At 48.0% G+C, this 17,662-nt stretch overlaps 1 protein-coding gene across 10 annotated transcripts in view; it reads right to left on the minus strand.

Moving 5' to 3' along the window:
* TMEM273 (transmembrane protein 273) overlaps positions 1-17,662 on the minus strand; it is a 34,745-nt gene that overhangs the window by 14,343 nt on the left and 2,740 nt on the right. The gene's annotated exons all lie outside the window — the stretch shown is intronic.

Raw genomic sequence — 17,662 nt, forward strand, 5'->3', positions numbered from 1 at the left:
GAAGGAAGGAAGGAGGAAGGAAGGAAGGAAAGAAGGGAAGGAAGGAAAAAAAGGAAGGAAAGAAGGAAAGAGAGCATGCTGTAAGGGTCCCTCACTCTTCTAGCCAAGTCTTGAAACCTTAAGACAGGAGACACTGCTCACAAACAGGGCTGTAGAAGAGTGATCCAGACGTGAGGTCCTTGGAGAGAAACGTGCACATTTATTGGCCACTTACTTTGAGACAGATATTTAATACTTACAGCAACAACTCTGTGAGATAAGTACTGTTATTATTGCCATTCACAAAATGAGGAATGGGAGGCATCGTGGTCTTGCTAATGTACCCAAGTGCCAAGAGAAGTGGGAAATGGCAGGTCTGCACTGAGAGCCCAGGAAGGCCTGCAGACGCGAACATGAATCCAAGGAACTAACAGATACAACACCACCAAAACCATGAAGCCCCGGAGCTGTAGAGACTTGGGCCAGGGACGGGCAAATGGTGAGATCCAAGCCTGAGTCTCACTCTCAAACTTCCAGGAAAAAGCGGGAGAGAGTGCTACCACTCTTGTTCCTCACAAAGGGAAGCGGGTGACTTCACTGGAAAAGACCAGATGGTATGATGGAGGAAGCATCATAGCAAAGACATCCTCCACCCAACCCTGTCTGCTGACCACATTCAGTGATGCCCAGAGTGGCATGGTAGGTTGGAGTTCTGCAGGGGACAGCTTTGTTCTGTGTGTGTTTGGTGGAGAGACGGATTGTCCTACTAGAGTTCAGAATTTTTCTGGCAGCCTAACTTTGAAGACTGATAAAGCTTCCCCAAGTTTTTTCTAAAGCAAAATTTCCCAGCTTTGTTCTAATCACAGATGTTTTTGGAAATTCAATGACCTCTTCTCTCTTTCCCACAGATCACACGCCCCATGTGAGCACATCTGCTCACACACACAGACACCATCGCACACAATATGACCCTGATTTTGTCCGTTCTCTGAAGCCCCATTCAGCTTCATTCCATTGTCTTATCGTTTCTTTAAAGCAATCCTGCTGCTCCAGCTAGGTTGAACAGCATTCCGGACATGGAGCAAAGGCTTATTATATTCAATGGAAGGCAGTGGGTGGGAGCACATTTCCAGATTAATGGTCCCAACTCAGAGCTGTGTGTGCTACTATCCTCATCCTTTCCTGGGACAGGACCATTTCTGACACCTCTGATCTCTCTCTGCCTTTACTGGGCAGAAGGCAGGAGGGCAGGGCCTCAGTAGGTAGGGCCAGGCCCCTGAGCTGCAGCCTCACCCCACACCCTCCCCCTGCCATGCTAGCATGTTGTTTGATTCCCCCTCTGGTCCCCCCTTGGTAGGCATTGCTCTCACCTGCAGCATTGGCATGGAAGATTCATGCTAGCCTGAGATGAAATCCGAGCAGAGAGGAAGGAAGGACACAGGTTAGAAAGGGCAAGAAATACAGAGAGGTACACACAGAGATGCTCAAGAGACACACTCAGGCTGTGCTTGAGTCACTCAGACCATCAATGGGAGGGAAGAGAAAGGAAGAAGAGAAAACCTTAACGTCAAAAGGCCCCAATCCTGGCCTTGGTCTCCCCAGCAGCATCACAGTTTCCATTCTCGCCAGGCTGTCCTGCATCCTTCCTCATTGGCTTCACTCCCCAAATGAGTTGCCCTGAAACCTCGGCTCCTTCTGCCCCTTTCTGTGGCTGAGACCGCTGGCTGAGCCTCAGCTCAGCCCCCAACAGAGGCCAGTCCCTTAGACACCATCCTCTATGTCCCATCCTGTGTCCCCTCCAAGCTGTGAGGCTTCCCCTAATCCCTGACCCCAAAGAGGCTCTCCTCCTGGGGTCTGACTTTGGGACTGAGTGAATTCCCACAGCCACCCCAACTCCACCACTACCTTGAGTCACTTGCAGGGAGGCCAACGTGGGCGGAGAACCCAGTTGTGCGCTCAAAACAGCCAAGGGCCCAGCACTTCCTGCGAGCCAGCCCCTCGGCCACTCGGCGGCAGCCTTTCCCCTCCTCAGGGAGGGAAATCCCTCCATGCAGCCCTCCTGTGCTTGGAGCTGTGACTCCACACACTCATAAGCACGTGGGTGAGGGTTCATGCTCAGGACAGCAGCCTGGCCGGCCCTACCCCTGCTTCCTGCTAGGGTCATGAGCTGGGGAGGGCCCTCTGGGCGGTAGACCCCCTGCAAGCCTCCAGCACTGGCTGATGTCCCCTGGCTCTGCAAAGTAGCTGGAGGATGGCTGGCCCTAGCAGGCCTGCTTGGACATCACAGCCAGAGGTCTCTGGAGTGCCTTGGCTGCATTTAGATCCGTGGGAGATCCCAGGAGGAAGCCCACAAGGACCAACAGGAGCTGCACTGCACTTTCTCTGCAGGAATTCTCCGGGATCTCATGCAAGAAGGAGGGGGAAGCTTGGCACCCACAGGAGAGTCATAGGGGGCTGAGGTGGGGCTGTGTGGTGCAGGCCCCCTTCCAACCTGTAGATTTGCTGAGGCCATAAGAGGCACAGTTCTGGCCAAATCTGGCTTGACCGCCTCTGACTGCTACCACCAACTGCACGAGTCTGGCTGGCTGCCTCCCTTGAACTGTCCACACTGTGTAGGGTCAGAGAGCCAGAACACAGCCCTTGCTGCTGCCTAAAGCAGAGAGCAGAAGGCAGAGGGCTACCTCCAGAGGGCTTGCTGAGATGCAGCGGCTTTCCATAGCCTCCACCTGTGTAGCTTCTATGTGTGGTCAGATCAGCCACTGACCATAGGAGCTTTTCCTAATTTGCACAAGGCCACTCTAAGGGCTCTAGATTCTAGAGTTTCTGCTTTCTCCCTGGTGCCCTGTTTGGACCTGGTACTCTGTGCCTCCCTGACAAAATAGTGGGCTCCAGCCCCCTCACAGCTGCTATTCCCATCTCAGGCCTGCATCACACAGATTGCTCTGTAAGTGGCTCTCCCAACAGCAAGGAGCCCTCTGCAAGAGTGGATGGCCCTCTGTCTTATGGACCCCCAGAAACATGGGAGGGCAGCCACCCCAGTTCCTGGGGAGGAAGATGGCAGGGCTGCTATACACAAGCTGAGATGAGCTATTTTGGAGAGTGCTGAAGGCACGGCCTAGCTTTGCCCCATCTCACTGGGAATCTGACCTGCTGAGAGCCCATCCCCAGCATCCAGGCCTCTCTGAGCTGTCCACCTGTTGGGTCCACCCTCGATGGGGGACTGGCACTCTTTGCCACCCTTATTTGGGCAGAATCGGGTTGTGGGATTCCCAGTTGTGGGCCAGTAGGCGTGCGTGCACTCAGATGTCGTTCTATAAGTATTTGAACTAAAAATAGGGAGAGGCTGCCCTAAGTATTTGTCAATGATGCCTGGCCATAGTCATCTTGGGACTTAAATGTTGCCGAATGGCTCCTAACTTTAGAGCTCATGAATTCCAACATTCTCAGCTAGAGGAAGTGGCTTCAAATGTCTAGAACAGGCTTCCTTAGTCTCTTAACAGGGCTCACACATGTAAATAAAGAGCCTGCAGGGTGTTCCATGGGGCCCCAGGGCCTAAGAGAAATCAAAGAGCAACCAAAGACCTAAGTCTCCCATAAAGGAGTGCACAGAGTGACCAGGGAGACAAGATTTACATTGAAGAAAAGATCAGAGTGTCACAGGCAAAGCTCAGCGCCTTCCCCAGGCCTCAGTCTCACAAGCTGGAGGAAGTGGGAACAGAGTGCAGGGTGGACACTGGTGCATGGCCTGCCTTCCTCCCCTGACTAGCACCTCAGTTTTCCTCTGAGCAACCAGAGGCCCCCCAACCAGAACTCCAGCCAACCCTATTCACTGGGGAAAGGGCTTGCTCCACCTTCGAGCCTCTCTGTGGGGATCTGAAACTTCACTATGATCCCATGATGGGTAGGAGGGAAGGATATTTGGAACCAGGAGATCTGAGTCCCCATTCTGCCACCCATTGCTCATCCGGTGGCCTTGGACCAGACACAACACGGCTCCCAGCTCAGTGGCCCCATTGCACACAGAGCATGGCTGGACAAGTCCTCGGAAGGAGTGTGTGCACAGTGAGGTGCAAGCAACAGCTGTCCTTCCACAAACAAGTACGCCACCACCTGAGATGGGCGTCTGTCACTTTCTTAGGGGCCGTAGTCAAAGTGGGGAGCCAAGCACACTGGGAGGCACTCCATGTGACTCCCATAGGACTGGCTCTGGGGGAATGTGTGAACTCTGCCTGACCAATTAGCATATTTCTTCTTCCTGTCAACTGTGATTGGTCAACAGGTAGGGCAGATGATCCAATTCAGACCAGTGACACCCAACTCAGGGCCTCAGGGGAAACTGAGAAGCAAGAATGTCTTCTGGAGCTGAGAGCTATGGGACCGAGAGAGGCCTGAGTTTGCCCACTGCAGGGAGCCTGCAGACTGAAGTCCCTGCTGAAGAAGGTTAAGCCCAGACCAAGTCCTAAACACACTTTGAAGCCTCTGAATCCAGCTGTGCCTGAAGCACTTCTCCCTGGACTTTTGAGTCACCTCAGTAAGGAAATTGCTTCTTTTTCTTACTCTTATCTGAGCTCAGTAATTGTCATCTGCAATCAGAGGAATCCTAATGACTTTGGTGATGGTTCCTGAGAGGGCATCACCGGAGATTGGGAGATGTGAGCAGAGAAGGCTGGCTGTGAAGGCGGAGCTACGCCACACAGTCCCACACAAGCCAGCCTGGGACCTGCGAGTCATGCAACATGCATGGCTCCAGGCCTCTGCACTGGCTGCTGCTCTCTTTGCTGCAATGCCTTTCCCTCATCCCTGTAGAAAGTGCTTATTTATCCTTCAAAGCCATTCCTCTGAAAGTCCCCCTTGCTCTCATCAGTCCAGGATCACCCCTTCCATGCATCACACCTCTCCCCTGCACTGTTGGCCCCAGTCTGCAGCTTGCTCTATGGCATGAAGGCCACAAAAAACCCAGGGGAAGCTGTTTCTCCCAAGAGCAAGATGATGCGTGAGAGCTAGACTCTTCTCCTGGGGGATGCCGGGAGAGGTGGATGGGAGAAGTCTGAACTGACTATTAAACCAAAAGTGGCTTGAAGAGATAAGATCTAGTTAAGAACTGAGTGGTATGGAGCTTAGGATCCAAGTACAGTTCAGCCACAGAGAGACAACGGGGGTGATAGCATTTCCTCTGTTGCTCTGAGACCATGTACACTGTGGTGGTTCCATCTTTCAGCCCGCTGTGAGCCTTGGAGGCCTGGCTGGCACACCATGGCATCCAAGAGGCTCAGAAAAGAAATCGGATGTGTGGAGTCAAGGGAGACAGCCCATCTATGCTTCACACAGCAGACTGATCCTGGGCTTCCCTTTTTTCATCTGAAGATGGGGAGCAGGACCCTGACATATAGAAGACTCGCCAGAGACAACTCCTGCCTCTCTGCTCATTTATCCTGCTCCACCCTGCAATGTCAGTGGACCCTGGGGTCAGACTGAAACACAAGGTATACTTTTTTTAATTTAGCTCTCTTGGGTGGTGTGGGTGCTGGCGGGCCCTGCCCCTGCCTCAGGGCTCACAAATGGGTCTGCTTCTCAGGCACTCCATGGGGCTGTTTGAAAGTGGAAATGAAGCACACCTACCCCAAGTGCAGTAGCACCTGTTCAGCCCTCTCTCAAGCAGAATGCAGGGGCATAGGCATATGGGCCTTGGCTACACAGTCCTCCTACTTCCAGCATCGCTTGGCTCCTGCTAGAGTCTAGAGCCTTCTAGATCAAGACTTGCAGAAATCTCAGAGTTGCCATCTCAAACCCCGGAACCACCTGAGATTTCTCTTCCTCAATCACCCTCCAGTCTTATCAGAGCATAACTCTAAACAGGATGTCGGCCGACCCCTCCCATGCCTGTTTGTGGTCCTTGCTTTCTGTGAAAGGAACTAGGCTTGAGCAGAACCCAAACCTACCTGGCAGAGTTGTACAAAAGGGACACACAGGAAAAAGGAGTGCAAAGCAGTGGTGGGGGTGGGGGGGGGTGCGAGGGGGACTCTGGGAGCTTTTAGACAACTCCTTGATTTCCATGGACGGCTCCCCCATCCACAAAAAGACAAGAAGCCTGGAGTCAGAGCAGACCACTTGCTTGGCAACTCCAGCTCAGGACCCCTGAGCCCCTGATGCTAAGGTTTCTGGAAGACAGGCAGTGATTGAGGAATTCCACACACGGCAGTCCCTGCTAATGCATGAAAGTACAGCAATTAGCCAGCCAGGTGGACCAAGGCAGGCACCTCACCCCGCCTAGGGGTGTCACAGAAGCTCCCCTGGAGATATCATTATTTAAATTAAAAACAAAAGGACCAGTTAGAGCTAATAAAGTCTCAGTGAGGTGGTAGCAGAGACTGGAATGGAACGTACCCAGACAGGGAATGATGTGACCAGGCAGAGGACAAGGTACAAGCAAAGGTCAGGTGATTTAAGAAGGAACAGAGGGCTTGAGAGCTAAAGAAAGAAGCTGAGCAGGGTCAGAACAGCCGGGGATACTGGCGTAAGATGTGGCTGGCACTATGGACAGATAAGGTTTTCAGACAAGCAGAGGGGAGAGTCCCGTGGCCACTCTGCTCCCAGAGGTGGGAGTGCTTGGCCACTCATATCTTGCCTGCTACAATGCCTCTGTGCCTTTTCTCCTCGACGCACACCACCCTGGGCAGAAACTAGAAGCAGGAGGCCACGGAGGGCCACACAGAAGCCACCCCAGGCTGAGATGCACTAGGGAGCTTGCCTCTAGCTTCCAGAAATAGCATCATAATTAAGAGGGAAACAATAACAGTGGGTGACCAGGAGGTATCAAAACTGGTGCCCACTTTGTTTTTCTTGAGCAATCTTTGCTAATTAATTCTTAAAGATTCACACAGTGGGATTAAAACACTCAGCTTACAGAAGACAAACTGATCAATAACTTTTCAGGCTAATGGAGGGGTGGAGGTGGGGAGCTGGCCTAGGCCTTAACCAGGGCAAGGAGCTCCTCCAAGGGGGTAGGGTCCCCTGGGTGTCCCGGGTCCATTCTGACCAGGGGTGGTGACACATGTGAGCACTGAGCCACACCTGGGAAGGGGCTGCTGAAGCCTTGAGGAAGACAGCGGTTTCTGGAACAAGGAGGAACTTGAGGCTGTCACGATTGGGTGGACAGTGGTATCCAGGGAGGGCCAGATCAGAGGCCCCATAGCCGGACACCTAAGTGACCCTATTCACTGGGGAAAGGGCTTGCCCCACCTTTAAGCCTCTCTGTGGGGATCTGAAACCTCATCATGACCCCCATCGTGGGTGGGAGGGAAGGGTATTTGAAACCAAGATACCTGAGTCCCCATTCTGCCACCCATTGCTCAGCCAGTGGCCTTGGACCAGACACAACACAGCTCCCAGCTCAGTGGCCCCACTGCACACAGAGCATGGCTGGACAAGTCCCTGGAAGGAGTGTGTGCACAGAGTGAGGTGCAGGCGGCAGCTGCCCTTCCACAAACAAGCACGCCACCACCTAAGACCGGGATCTGCCACTTTCCTAGGGGCCGTGAGTGAAACAGGGAGCCAAGCACACCAAGAGGCACTCTGGGAAGGTGCTCAGGTCAGAAAGGAGGTGGTGCTCCCCAGCAAGGGCACAGGTCTCTGCTGTTACGAGAAGTGGCCAAGCCAAGGCCTCCCAAAGCCTGTACAATCCCAGTGAGGAGGGGCCTGGCCACTTGATGTTGGTGCTTCAGACAAGGACAGGCCTGTTTGCAGGATCAATTCGCAGGGCATGCCTTGCACAGAGAGCAGGGGAGGCTGGAAGCCGTGCAGAATAACTAATTAATGATGGTAAAGTATTGTGGAAGAGGAAAGCGTTGCATAACCGCTAAGTGGTGGGGTTATTATTATTCATGCAATATTCATACTGTGCTCTTCAGCCTCTGGGAAACATTGCTCTGGAGTCCTGAGGGACCTGACCGAGGGAAGTGCGTGTCCGGGGAGCAGAGCTGTGGGATGACAGCTGTCCTGGACCACAGGGAAGGGGCCATGATGCTGCAGAGGAAACGGCAGCACACAGCCTAAACCGGAGCCCCTTAGTAAACCCATCGGCCTCCACTTACCAGGACAGGCCATTTGTGAGCCCTACGGGGCACCAGCGTCCATGCTGGGAATCTCCACTCTAGTTAGATTTTAAGGAAATTCCTGACATTTGCAGAGCCTAGAGCATGCCACATGTCTAAAGATTTAAGTTATAAATCAAGCCCCATGCATGGTCCAGCCAAAGTCCCCCTGACCCCAGGGCCCTGCAGTCCACTCTTCAAGGGTCCCTTCCAGAGGGGGAGGTGCAGCCCTGCTGCCTGCCCCCAGGGGAAGCAGGGTCAGATGGGTAGAGCAGAAGGAAGCCAGGCCTGGCCTGGGCCACCTAGAACCGCAGACCCTCCAGGACCAAGGATGGGGTCTGAGTCATCAGACTCACCAGCGAGTTCCCTTACCCAAGCCCTGGCTTTTCTCCTGGAGCTCTGGGCAATGCTCAGTCCCCAGAGGAAACCACCAGGTGGAGGGAGGAAGTGCTGTTATCTGGGAATCTGGTCTTTTGGAAATTGAAATAAAAGCAGTTCCTCCCTCCCTCTCTAGTTCCCAGGGCAGCCACAGGCTGTGGTTTCCCTGACTCGGGTTCTCACTTTCAGCTGCACTGAGCCGTTGCACACACACATCCCTCCCTCTTTGCCTGAGTGCTGACCTGGTTCCTAAACTCTCAAAACATTTCCTGACAAGATAAAAAAGAAAAAAATTTCTTTGCATTTGCATATATGTGTGTATGTGGGGTCCTAGAGCCAGTGTCAGGACAAGGGCCTCTCTTGGGGACAGTGGTCTCTTTTCATGGGAAAGCCCCAGGAACTGACATGACCTCTTCAGACTCGCATGCCTGAGCCTGAGTTACTGGGTCCGAGGAAGAGTCTCACAGCAGCATGGAGGGTGAACAGTCATTACAAATTGACCAAGGTGTCTTAATGTGTCACACGTGACTCAACAATCAGGGCTCATCTGCAGTGTGGGAGGGTCTCTGTTCTTTAGGACTCTACGGTTAGCTCAGGGAGCCCTGCCTGGGTCTGCTCAGCTACTCAGGGCTGTTGCCACACAGCCCTGGCCTGGCCTGTCCAACACTGTCTGCCGGTGGGGCTAAGTGTGTGCTGGCCAGGAACTGGGATGGACACCAGTGTACTCAGCCACACACTTTGACCTCAGGCCACACACTGCCTGCCTCGGGGAAGTACTGTGAGAGATGGGTGCCCTGGGTCCTCAGAAGCCAACATGACCCTGCTGGCATGGCGTGGGACAAACCCAGCCAGCCTCCCCTCTCCTGGACTATCCATTTGCCTTCTCCTAGTAAGTCTCCCTGCCTCCAACCCATCTGGGGCACTGCAGCCAGGCACTCTTCCTATAAGGCTGTTTAAAATCCTGCAGAATGAGGCCCAATGTCCTCCCAGGGCTCATCAAGCCCTCCTCTTTTGCTGGCCCATGTCACCTCTTGTTCTCCTCTCTTGCATAACCCCAGCATTCCGTGCTGCCCTTGCCCGGGGCCTCAGCAGAGGCTGTCCTCTCTTCTCAGAAAGCCACACCACCTGTCCCTTTCTTGCAGATAGGCTCCCGGAGGCTGACGTTTCACTTCGGGCAATAATTGACTCAAACAAGTGCTAATTACTGAGCAGGTTCTACAGTGATGGCCCAGCAAGATCAGATCTCTCCCCTGACGGTGGTGATAGTACAGACGGGAGTGGGAGTACCTCTATGGCCCTGGAGGGGAACAACATCATCCCATGCAAAAGAGACGACATGAGAGGAGGCTGGACAGTAACCTGATGGATGTTCCCTGAGACCAGGGAGCAAGCACAACAGGGGATGGCTTGTGACAGAGCTGGGAGGCCAGTGACACAGTAAACACTTGAGTATGTGCTGGCAGCAATGGGAAGCTGCTGAAGGATTTCACTTAGGCAGAGATGTAAGCAATTAGCATTCAACAAGACTCTTCCTCCAGGAAGCCTTCCTGAATACTCCAGTTTGGATCAAGAGCTTCTCCTTTTTCTTCTGTGCATCCTTCATCTCAGTATTTAACACATTGCATTGCAACTGTCCCCCCATAGACTGTCAACTCCTCAGGTTAGAGCCTGACTTACTTATCTTCATGTGCCAGTAGACTTTGTTGAAAATCAATATTTGCTTAATCAAAGAGAAGGCTCTGGGTGTCCATGAGTCCCAGTCCTCCGAAACAGCCTGTGGGTCCAACACCAGGTCCTTCACCTATTGCCCTGAAGAGTGACTTCTTGATTACATGGTCAGAGAGTTTGCAAAGGTGGGAGCAGAACTTGGCTGCAGCTGGGGTTCAGGCAGGAGTTCCCTGGCTGACCATCTGCTTCCCTCAGACAAGCAGGGGAGAGTGAGCCCAGTCCATCTCACTAAGAACCATTATCCAGTTATTTCATGGAATCAAATTTAATAAAGGGAGCAGTTCAAGCAATTGTTGGTGGATAAATGAGGGTCTAGGTGTGACAACAATGCTTACAGTGACTTTAAAGAGGAAGTGGAGATGTTTAATTTGGGAGCTAGCGAAAAGGTCTGCTGAGTATGTGTTGGCCTGGGGGGCTCGACTTTGCAGCCACCCAGCTGTGGCCCTCATCAGGGATTGAGGATCAGAGACTCCCCAGCAGGCACTCTGCCTACATCCCCACTTCTTCCTTCACCCCATGGGGAAGACCCCTTCAGGGGCCTCTAGAATCAAGACTGTGTGTCTGAGAGAGGTTTGCCAGCCCAGGGTACCTCCTCAAAGAGCATTACTCCAAATCACTCATCCCCCAGAACTCATTTCAGACTTACTTTTCTGGAAAGATGCAATAGGTTTACTTTTCCCTATTCCTCTAAGTATAGCTAAAACCCCTAAATATTATATTAAAAAACAAATATAAAAAGACCCCCAAAAATGGAGAGAAGAAGGCCAACTGGCTAGGGACCTTCCGAGTCCAGGAATAACAGGGCAGTGAATTTCTGAGTTTTCGTTTTGCCTCAGATGTCCCAGATGGGAACGGGAGAAGCTGACAACCCTGTAATGCCACTGGGCACAGACACAGAAGCCCCAAGAAAAGCCGAGCCCCACAGGGCAACACATACTCAGCCAAAGACTGAGAAAGGCTCAGCCTAGGAAGACAAGACTTTTAGGCGATAACCACTCCACAACGGTCAAACAGCACAGAAAAAACTGTGCCCTCACCCCAAGCCCCACCCTCATCAACAGAGGCCAAGTGGAGACCTGGACTTCCACGCTCACTGGTCAGTTACAAGGAGCCCCCACTTCCCAACGAGGGTGGTGTCAGAGGGTCACATGGGGAAGAGAGGCTTTCATGCCCAGTGAATGAACAAGTCCCTGCCCCCAGGGGTGTCAGTGGAGACCCTGTGGGATCCTGAACTTCCACCCCCTCCTGGCAGTGACAAGGCACCTCTAGGCACCTTGTGCCGGCTAGGAAAGAGTCAGGACGTCCTCCACTGCCCAGCCACCACAAGGCTACCCCCACCCCACAGTGTCAGCAAGGGACACATGGAGAGCAGTGATGAGCCTGGGCACTCCCATCCAGGTGCTATCTGCGAGGGCCAAAGGGGAGGCCCACACAAGCCCAAGGCTGATGTTCCACTTAGGGCAATAATTGACTCAAACAAGTGTTAATTACTGAGCAGGTTCTAGAGCGATGACCTAGAACCTAGCCTGCACCCCACCCCACAGTAACACAGAGCCCTTTTCCCACCAGGTGTCAATGGCGGCCAGAGACGATGTCAAGCTCCAACCCTCTAGCAATTATGAGGAAATGCCCCTTTTCTCCTGACAGAATGATATCTGAGGAGGCCTGTTAAAATTGAAGTTTTCAATAAGTTTCATAACATCAAGTCCAAAATATTCAGGTTTCAGTGGAAAATTATTTGTCAAAGCAAAAATGAGGACAATCTCTATTTGAATGAGAAAAAAAAATCAACAGATGCTATCACCTAGATGACACAGATTTAGAGTCATCTGACAGAGATGTCAAAGTAGCCATAAAAATGCTTGCATGATGAATTGTGAAAACTTCCTCAACTTCACAAAGAATATCTGCAAAAGCACCTACAGCTAAAATCAAACTTCATGGTGAGAAACAAAATACTTTTCTACTAAGATCAGGAACAAAGTAAGGATATCTGCCGTTGCCACACCTGTTCTACCTAGTACTAAGGTTCTTGTCGGCCTAGTAAGACAAGGAGAGGAAATAAAGGCATACCATTCAGGAAGGAAAAAATAAGACCAACCCTATTTGCAGAGAACATGACAGCCGACATAGAAAATCTCGAGGGATCTGAAAAGTAACTCTCTTTAGAATATGTGAGTTCAGCAAGGTGGTTGGGTATAGTAAGATTAACATATGCAAATCAATGATGTCTCCATATGCTCACAATTGTACACTGAAAGAAATACTTTAAATACAACACAGCTTACGATCACTCAAAAATTATGCAGGTGTGAGTCTAATAACACAACATTGAAGAAAAAAAAATCCAAAAGGATCTTAATAAATGGAGGCACGTACCGAGTTCATGGAAAAATACAATATGATAAAGATGTCAAATCTCCCCAGATTGATCTATAGGTTTAATGTAATTCTCATCAAAAGCCTAGGAAGACAGTTTTTGTAGATGTACAAAAGATAATTTTAAAATTCACATGGAAACATAATGGAAAGAGAATTGCAAATTTTTTTTGAAAAGGAAGAATAAAGTAGAAGGAATCACTCTACTCCCTTGAGACTTAATGTATTTACAGAAATCAAAACTGTGTGGGGTTGGCAGAAGGACAGACACATCAATGGAAAAGAAAAGACAACCCCAAATTAGCCCCACCCAAGTATGACCCACTGATTTTTGACAAAGGAGCAAAGTATGTTCAATACAGAAAGGATCATTTTTTTCAACCAATAGTGCTGGACCAATTAGATATCCATAGGTTAAAAAATTACCTTGATTAAATTCATACTTTATACAAAAAAGAGCTCAAAATGGATCATAGATTTCAATATAAAATGTAAAACTATGTAAATTTTAGGGGAAAATCTTGAAAACTTAGGGTTTGGTGCAAACTTCTCAGACATGCTATCAAAAGCACAATCCATGAAAAAAGAAGATTAGTAAGTTAGGCAATTAAAATTAAACATTTTTGTTCTGTAAAAGACCCTGTTAAGAGAGTGAAAAGACAAACTATAGACTAAGAAAATATTTGCAGGCCACGTATTTGACAAATGACTCATATTTAGAGTATATAAAGAACTCTTAAAATTCAACAGTAAAAGAAACAAGTAAGCAATTCATTTAGAAAATGGGCAGAAGTCATTAGGGGAATTCTTGCCCTATCAGGAAATGTCTCTTGCCTACCTGAGGTTTCAGCCTTTTCCTTGACCTTCTGCTGACTTGTAAGAGACCCTGGTGTATTCGTTTTTTGTTACATTTGTAGAGATTTGTTTTGTGCAAAATAAAATGAACATACCAAAGATTCTTCCTCACTAAAATTCACACACCACATGATCCTGAACCATTGTCTTGGCAGGAACTTGGAACAGGGGAAAAGCTGACAGGAAAGATTTTTACAAAGATCTCAGGGATTCAGACCCAAGGAATAAAGTGATGACTTTGACTTGTAAGATAAAAACGAATTTAATTCTCTTTACCCGGGCCTCTTCCATCTTTTCATTATAAATTAAGGGAGGAAAAAAAAGACTCTGCTCCCTTCAATAACTCTGGCTCCTTCAGTGAAGAATGTTTTAGGCCCTGGAATGTAATTAAAGTGATATTGTATTTCTCTTATTATCATGATTATAATAATACATAGATTTCAGCAGATGCTTGCCAACAGAATTAAAACGGAGATAGATGGCTGACATTTTAGATGGAATTAGAGTTCACAGGAATATTTTATACGACAGCTTTTTTAAAAGGAAGATGCAGACCTCTAATAAAATGCCTAGAAATTTCACCAGATATTTTCGATAGCTAGTCTTAGATCAATATTTTAGCAAAATTTAAAAATATTGATTGGTTGATATTTAAGTAGCAATTTATTTAGAATTGTGACAACCATAATCCAAAACCTAGTTTCAAGTTTTTTTAATCATGATAGCAAAATTACATCAGCCTTCCTCAGGCATCCCGTGCCTCCAAGTGTGGACACCTGAGAAGGACAGCATTAGCCATGCAGTCTTCTGGAAGGGAATGGACAATCTGAATCGAATCACCAGGGGCTATCAGGCAAACCCCACCATGAAGAATGTTCTATGGGGAAAAAAGTGGGGTTCGAAAGCTGTGTGCTTCAAAAATATCTTTATCATGAAAGACAAACAAAGACTGGGGGCTGTACCAGATTAAGGAAGGCTAATGTGACACAGTCGGTCACCCCTGCCATACCCCTCCTAGATTGGGTCCTGGTCTGGAGGCAAAACCAAGGCTGTAAGGGACATTACCGGATCCATTGAAAATATTAGAATATGATAAATAGATTATATAAAAGTATTTTGTCAACAGTAAATTTCCTAAAGTTGATGATTGTACTGTGGTATATAAGAGAGTATCTCTACTCTTAAGAAATAAACACTGATGTATTTAAGGGTTAAAAGAAACCCCATGGTATACACAATTTACCTCAATTGTTTCAGGAAACAAATCTGTGTGTGTGTGTGTGGAGAGAGAGAAAGAGAAAGAGGCAATATATTATCAAGCAAATAAGATAAATTATCGGCCGGGCGCGGTGGCTCAAGCCTGTAATCCCAGCACTTTGGGAGGCCGAGACAGGCGGATCATGAGGTCAGGAGATCGAGACCATCCTGGCTAACACGGTGAAACCCCGTCTCTACTAAAAAAAAATACAAAAATCTAGCCGGGCGAGGTGGCGGGCGCCTGTAGTCCCAGCTACTCAGGAGGCTGAGGCAGGAGTATGGCGGGAACCTGGGAGGCGGAGCTTGCAGTGACCTGAGATCCGGCCACTGCACTCCAGCTTGGGTGATAGAGCGAGACTCCGTCTCAACAAAAAAAAAAAAAAAAAATTATTTAAAATAGGCAGTCATATAGGTGTTCTTTTTACTATTTTTATTCTTATACGTTTCTTGAAAGTTTGAATTATTTTGAAACAAAAAAATTTTTTAAAAGTTAAAAAGTCACTTCAATTTTTTCAATGTCCTTTTTATTCTTGACTAAGAGTCAGTTTGGCATTAGAGCTAAAAATTCAGCTTTGGAGCATTAAAATGCCTCAGTTTGAATCCCAGCTGGGCCACTCACCTGCTACTTTAACCTATCGGTGCCTCAGTTTCCTTGTCTGGAAAAATGGACATGACTACAATAAAAGTATCTGCCTTGGGGCTGAAAAATGAACAGGGTCCACATGGGAGTTCTGAGAGCAGCCCTGGCCCATGGACGGCTCTCAGGAAGTGAAATTTTATCATACTTTCAAGGAAGGAGTGTTACATGTAAGAGGAAGTGAATTAAAGGCCAAAATAATTCTAGCAACAACAGTGACAAGCAGTAGATATTTCACCTGCAAGCTATCAAGATTAGTCAGTTATAGCAAATAAAACAGTGTGGCATGATTCAAAGAGAGACAGATGCAAAAAGTGGCACAGAAGATGAAGCCCATTAATGGTTCAGACATATTAAACGGGTACAGAATAGACATAGATTATGTTTGCAGTATAGAATCATTGCAAAGCAAAGAAAAGAAAGATTATTACATAGGTGATGTTGCAAAAACTGATGTCCCATACGGAAAACATTAAAATTAGATCCTTTCTTTAGGCCATAAATAAAAATAAATTCCAAATAAATTAAAGACCTAATCATAAGAAATGCAACCATTTTAAAGTAAAAATAATTTTTAAAATGTCTCTTAACACAGAAAAACCAAACACACAAAAAGGAAAAGATCAATACATTTGATTACATCACGTTGAAAGACTTCTCACGGCAAAGGATGCCACAAAGATAAAAGATAAGCAACATACTGAGAGAAGATATTTGTAACACATGAAACATACAAATAATTAATATCCAGAATACTACATAAAAGACCAATAATCAAATACAACTTGGAAGAAGGGTATATAAAATGAGATGTCTACAGAAAAGGAGAATGGGCTGTCTGATAATGTAGAGAAAGTAGTTATTCTCAGTAGTAATTAGGAACATACAAACTAAAATAAAAACTTCGAGATAAAATTTTATACCTCTCTGATATGTCAAGAATTGAGAAGTTGGGCAGTATCAAGTATTACTGAGTATGTAAGGAAAGAGATACACCCACAACCCCGTGTTGGAGAGCAATTTGGCAATATCTGATAAAAGGAGAATTGACACGACATTTCCTTTGCCAGGGATGTCTGCTATAAAAACAGCTGCAGGTGGGTTCCAGGAGGCAGGGCGAGAGGGCTCATCGAAGCGTCAGCCATCAGGCTGCAAGTTAGAGACAACCTAAATTCTGACAGTATGGGAATGGATAAATACACAGATAAATGACAGTGTTTCTGCGGAAACTTGTAGAGTATTTGGGATGAATGCATTTGACCCATATTATCAGAATGGGTAGATAATGCAACTTATTAACTATGCTATGGCAGATTCCTGCAAAGGTTTTAACAGCTGCAAAGCAACCCAGGAAGGAAGCATAGCCAAGCCTGGGGTGCCTCTCCCTTCTGGGGAGCGAGAAAAACAGGAGGAGGAAGAGAGCCAAACTCCATCTCTTATGTTCTATTTCTCTGATGGATACGTTGATCTAGCTACTTACTTTTAAATATATATCTAGAAAAAAACTTAACATTCGGTAATTCACGGTGTTGGCTCCATAAATGTCTGTTACATTAATCTATGTGTCTGAAAAATATTTAAAGAATACTCAAACACTGTTTCTTTAAAAACTTTCTACCTACTCTGTGTGTGGGAAAGAGTGGCCTGGCTTCTCCTCCCAGGGTCCCCCGGTCATACTTGGGATCCTGGATATCATAGAGGGACTAGACAGAGAGTGCCCCCATGCCCCCCAAGGCCCCTGAGGCACAGTCCTCATACACCCTGGGTGACTGGCCTGGTCACCCACCTTCAAAGACCCCCATCTGCCGGCAGATTGCACTAAATAGTGCTCTAGGCTCCTTTCTCCGTGAATAAAGGGGAAGCCCAACGTTTTCTTCATTTGCTTTCAACAGGCTGTGATGTTTGCTTTTTGTTCACAAACATTTACTTACTGGAATTAACAACATGTACAATCATTATGAAAAATGCCAATACAGAGAAACTAAGATGCTATATAACTCTTTTTCCTAAGAATAGTAAAGGATAGCTGGGCGCGGTGGCTCACGGCTGTAATCCCAGCACTTTTGGAGGCCGAGGTGTGCGGATCCCCTGAGGTCAAGAGTTCGAGACCAGCCTGGCCAACGTGGAGAAACCCCATCTCTACTAAAAATACAAAATTAGCCGGGTGTGGAGGCGCATGCCTGTAATCCCAGCTACTAGGGAGGCTGAGGCAGGAGAATCACTTGAAATTCCAGAAGAAGAAAGAAGAAGAAGAAGAAGAAGAAGAAGAAGAAGAAGAAGAAGAAGAAGAAGAAGAAGAAGAAGAAGAAGAAGAGGAGGAGGAGGAGGAGGAGGAGGAGGAGGAGGAGGAGGAGGAGGA

The sequence above is a fragment of the Piliocolobus tephrosceles genome, chromosome 9 (genome assembly GCF_002776525.5).
Source record: "Piliocolobus tephrosceles isolate RC106 chromosome 9, ASM277652v3, whole genome shotgun sequence".
NCBI classification, from domain to species: domain Eukaryota; kingdom Metazoa; phylum Chordata; class Mammalia; order Primates; family Cercopithecidae; genus Piliocolobus; species Piliocolobus tephrosceles.